A 5,445-nucleotide genomic window follows, 5' to 3' on the forward strand; every position below is an offset into this window, starting at 1 on the left:
GATGAGACGTCATGTATTTTACTGCGCATGCGTGTCACATCAGTGCTGTGTAGCGTTCACACAGGAGTCTGATGCAGGTCACATTTAAAATGTAATGTGAACGTTCACACAAAAAGATCTGATTTTTTCAAAAAATCGGAACTGAGCTTTGAGACCTGCAGTGTGAACGTAGCCAAATTTATTTAAGTCTGAGAGCCGACAAGTAAATTTTGTAGTACTCAAGACAGGCCTTGGTCTTAACATTGGTCTCAAGACCAGTGGTCTTGGTGGTCTCAAATTTTACTGTATTTGTACTCATTTGTCTTGAACATTGAGGACAATGGATTTCATTTCAAGACCAGTCAAGATGACAACTGTGGAAATATCACTAAATTACCAGAATCCAGTTTGTTTGTTGACATCCTTGCTTTAATTGGATTTACCGGTTCAAACCAAGTGTAAATCCTTGCTAACTATGTATATTTGTTACTGGTCACCTGTCCCCACCCTCTTTCACTCGCATACGGCTGAGGGGACCAGGCTGTCTCCATGGTTACTGAATGATATGCAAGTACAAAACCATAACTCGTTATCTCAAGAAAACGCTCATTGTTATTTCATGATAACGACATAAGTCATTATCACGTGTAAACCATGGGAAAAAATTATCAACAGAAAGCATCTGCTCTCAGCTTCCGTACTCGTGCATAAAACGACCACCCTACTTTACGAATGATTCTTTTGGGGTTAATTTTTTTGTATTATACATGCATAAATACGGTATATTTGTGAAACAACATCCAGGAGAAAGCATATGCAATTTGTCAATTCTGTGCTTCACATTCAGAGATGTTAAGGACCACATCAAACTTTTATCATCCCCTAGAAAGGGAGCACAAAGAAATGTAAGCTATGTGTAGTGATGTTAGCAAAGGTAGCTAGCTAGTTTTAGTTTTTCTTCCAGGTCTTGATTTTGACTCAGTCTCACCCTCCCTCGGTCTTGTTCCCAACTTGGTCTCAGCCTCTAGAAGTCTTGGACTCGATACACTCTGGTCAAGGTCTTGACATGGTCTTGGGTTAGGTGGTCTTGCCTACAACAGTAAGGCAGGTTGTAAGGAAATAGGTTAACTACCTCCTTGTCCTTGCTGCTCCTCTGAAGCCGTGGATGCTGTTATCCCCACCCTCATGTCCTCTCCCTGCTTTCAACAGTCCAACTCCAGCCCCTACCCCCCATATCAATTAGTCTCGTAAAAAACAATGAAAACTGGATATTTTAATTAGTTTGTGAATCCCCCATCCGGACAGAATGTGAAAAGTGGACATGTCTGGGCAAAAGAGGACGTTTGGTCACCCTAGTGAAAGAAACTTGGATGTTTTAATTGACACTTGCAAAGTAGACTTAAATACTTCCACATCTGATGTTGGTCCATCAAAGTGTCTGAAMAGGACAACCTGCTGCATCATGTTTTCTTGTCAGAGATAAGCTTGACAAGACATCATTTTGTGGAGATGCAATTTAAGGGCATTGGATGATTTGAGCTTAAGTGTCCAACATTGCAGCGGGATTTCCAGCTCATGCTGTGACATGCAAATAATAATAATAAAAACAACTTTAGACTGAAAAAAAACATCTGAAATGTCACTCCAATCTAGACTTGAATAACCAAACCTGTTTTTRTATCAAGACAGAATCGTTCAGTACTGTTGAACCTGAGTCTGAACCCAGTGTGTTTACCCTGCAGAAGTCATTCAGCCTTCATCCCCACCGCTTTCACAAATCCTGTGAAACAAAAGAAGGGTTCACTATAAAGAAAAGGGGTCAGTTTAGATGTTTAAATTTGATCTAATTTGTAACTTCTCCACATTTAATGGTAAATGTTAATGTATTTTTTTGTTGTTGTTTTACTCTAATCACCTTGAGCCATGTGAATAAAAAAAACCCTAATCTGGATGGATTGATAGCGGTACATACCTTTTGATTGGCGGGTTGAGATTGTGTTTAACACACAGATGTCCAAGATCCATCCACTTATGGTAAACTTTAAAAACTGGACCATATGTATGGATGCCACGCTTTCTCTCCTGCAGCTGCTCCGCTCCCACAGGCCGCATATGTAATTGAGACACCTGGATTAAAAATAGATTCGTGCAGATTTCAGTGGCAGAATCAACTTGATTAAAACACTTATTTCTCAAACTTTTTGTGATGAGTTTGTCATCTTACTCAAAGATAATTACGCAGTCTGGGGAAATTATTCCTACATTGTGCTCTTGAGGAGATAATTGCAGTGCTGAAGCCAGTATATCACATGAGAATCGAGTCTCATACCACAAATTAAATGCATGAATGCTGCTCACGGTATATCATGTGTGCTGCATGTATTACACTATGTAAGTTCTTATGTTACAGAATATTTTTCCTGATGGTAGCAAATAAAAAAAAAGTATTGTGTTAATTAGGTTGTTATCAGGAGATGAATAATCATGAATGTCAAACTCCTTACGGGTGGATAAAAAGGTGAAAATGATCCTAAATAGAAAATGCTATACAAATGTTTCTTTTTCTTCCTGATCTTTATTGTTTGACACTTTCCATTAAATTATAGACCTAAGATTGACTGGAGTATACTTGTTAAAAAGCTAAATAAACTATTCAGCATTAATGAATTTTACTAGTATGGGATCACACTTCTATCGCAGGTGTGAAAGCAGGTTGTGATTTAGTTTGATGGACGACTAATCAGGATATCAATTAGACCTTGACCTAGAAATGGAGACAAAGGAGGAGAATTATTTTCTTGATTTCTTTCCTCTGGCTCTTGGACTCTTCTCATGTCTGTGATTGGACAAAGATAAATCTTCTGGGTTTATGGAGGACACAGTAATAGTTTTCTTTTATAAGTAAAATTGTTCAAACGTATCAGATATGACTATGAATAGGATAAAAATGTATAAATCAAACAAAAATTTTTAAGTGTATTACATTCTCATCCTGATAATCCAAGAAAATGTAATACTGCTTCTTTATTATGAGATTTAAGACCTATAAAGTATATTAAATGTATGTTACTAGCAGCCATTAGAGCACAGTCTGCAGCTGTTGTCACCTTTGTTGTGTCACAACTAAACATCACAACAAGGCTTATATTGCTGGATGGTTTTACAGTCCACCTCCAACAGTTAAATATGTGAATAACATCTGTCTGATATGTGTTGTGACGTTTTTTGAAAATTACCACCTGGCAACTACAAAAATTAAGATCACAATATTTTAGTGATGCAAAAGTTTTGTTTTCTTCTCAGTTCTTGGTCTCTGGTGTAAAAAAATAAGTACAAATACTGGGTGTAGTAATAGATATTTAAACTAAAGAAGTCATGAGTTGTTACTAAAATGGGTTTTTCTAATGGCCTTTTAATCGATCTGCTAAAACCTGCTCTACACCAACTACAGTTGATTGTAACAATACACAATTTCGTAAGAATTAAGACATCTAAACACTTGTTTTAAAAATTGATACTCAATATGTCTGTTACCCATTTAAAGTAATATCCATTTAAAAACTATGTTGTATTTATTCAGTGTTTAAAAATACTTTTATACCTTAGAATCTACTGAGGTTCCTCAGAGTTCTACATTGTGTCAGTCTTATTCTTGCTTTATACTCCTTTAATGACATATTATGCATTAACTTAACAACGTCTCTCCACACTTATGCAGATGACATCCACATGTACTATTCTTTTATTCAACTCAGTTCTATAGTGTAAATTGTTACATTTGCCTGATTGTTACTGTAGATGTCAGATAGTGGTTTAGAGACAATAAACATTTTGCTAAACAAAATAGAAAGCCTGGTTATTGCCCTGTGGTTCTACAAATCAGGCAACAAACTGGTGGTTTAATTTCAGATGTCCAGTCATGTCTGAGGAACTCAAATGTTGACGTTTTTTTTTGACCAATTAATGTCTCCAGACAATGTTAATCCAAACAGCTTGTCTAAAAATAGTTTTCCTTTCCACTTGAGAAATATTCGTCTTTGAAATTAAAATACTTCTTATTCAAGCATGAATTTGAGATGATGATTATAAATACTAACACTTTAATCAAAGCACATTAAGCACATGATGTTTTTTTACAAGAATAYCTTGACGTTTCATTGGAAAAGTTTCTATTTTATTGGCGATTATTGCCTTTACTTTTGTTACAACCTGAAGTTAGAAATTACCACATGCAGTGGTTATGAACCACCTGACTGACTGATGCTGTTTGGCTGCTTTGTGACATTGCAATAGATAACCACAAGAATGAAGATAAAACTTTCAAAAATCTTATTTTCTTGCTTCTGTTTAGCTTCACTAAATGGTTGATTAAAATCCATAATATTTTATTTTGTAAAGTTGAACAACTTTTTTTAGTGTTCCTAAACCTAACCTAAAACACAAAATCCAGTTATTAAAATCTTGCATGAGTCATGCACAAATTCACAACCTTCAGTCACAGGCTTTGCACTATTTAAAGCAACATTATCTTTTCAAAATGCTTAGGGCCCCCCCCCCCCAAACTTTAATAAGTGGAATTCAGTTTGTAAGCTAATAATTTGGAATCTGAAAATGATTCTATGATTACCTCCTACAAATATCATCTTACTTTCATTAGATTGTTCCAAATGGTTTTATTCACATCAACAAAGCAGTTAATACCTAAATTACTGGATTTTCCGCGATTATCTGTTCGGGCAAACAACAAGTCAAACAGACAGGTCTCTGCAAGCCGCTTCAGTCTGCAAACTGCTGGGTGGGGTGAAGTTATGGAAATGTCACACACACATCAGCTCCCATCAGGCTGACCTCTTAGGGTCAGACATAAAGGCTCGACTTTTCAGCAACATCCACTTAGAGCACTGAAAGACGACGGACGTCTCGTCCATGTACCTTTGTCCATCAGATTTATTTTGGACTGACTGAATCAAACAGAACAACTGTGTCTTTATGTTGCCCGAGTCAAAAATCTTGCTAAGACTTCTCAGAAGGCTGATAAAAGAGGTGCGTGAAGTTAAAGTCCAGACTAAAAAAAAAGTTTWCTTTTATGTATTTGCTTAGTTTGTTTCTGTCCTGCCTTTACTCTCTGTAAACCTCTTCAGGCAATACTTAATTAAAAAAATATGCTATATACTGCAATGAAAGCTAAAGTGTAGATTTTGATCAATGGATCCCAACATCCAATAATTTACATAATTATCATTGAAGAAATGCCTAGAAAGTACTCAAAAATGTAATTCTACAGCTGATAAACTGATTAACCCTCCTATCGTCCTCAAATATGGTAACAAATTTGGTCCTTGGGGTAAATGAAATACAGACACTATAGCATCCATCCATCCATCCATCCATCCATCCATCCATCCATCCATCCATCCATCCATCCATCCATCCATCCATCCATCCATCCATCCATCCATCCATCCA

Source organism: Austrofundulus limnaeus, unplaced genomic scaffold, assembly GCF_001266775.1.
Source record: "Austrofundulus limnaeus strain Quisiro unplaced genomic scaffold, Austrofundulus_limnaeus-1.0 Scaffold375, whole genome shotgun sequence".
Taxonomy (NCBI): Eukaryota; Metazoa; Chordata; class Actinopteri; order Cyprinodontiformes; family Rivulidae; genus Austrofundulus; species Austrofundulus limnaeus.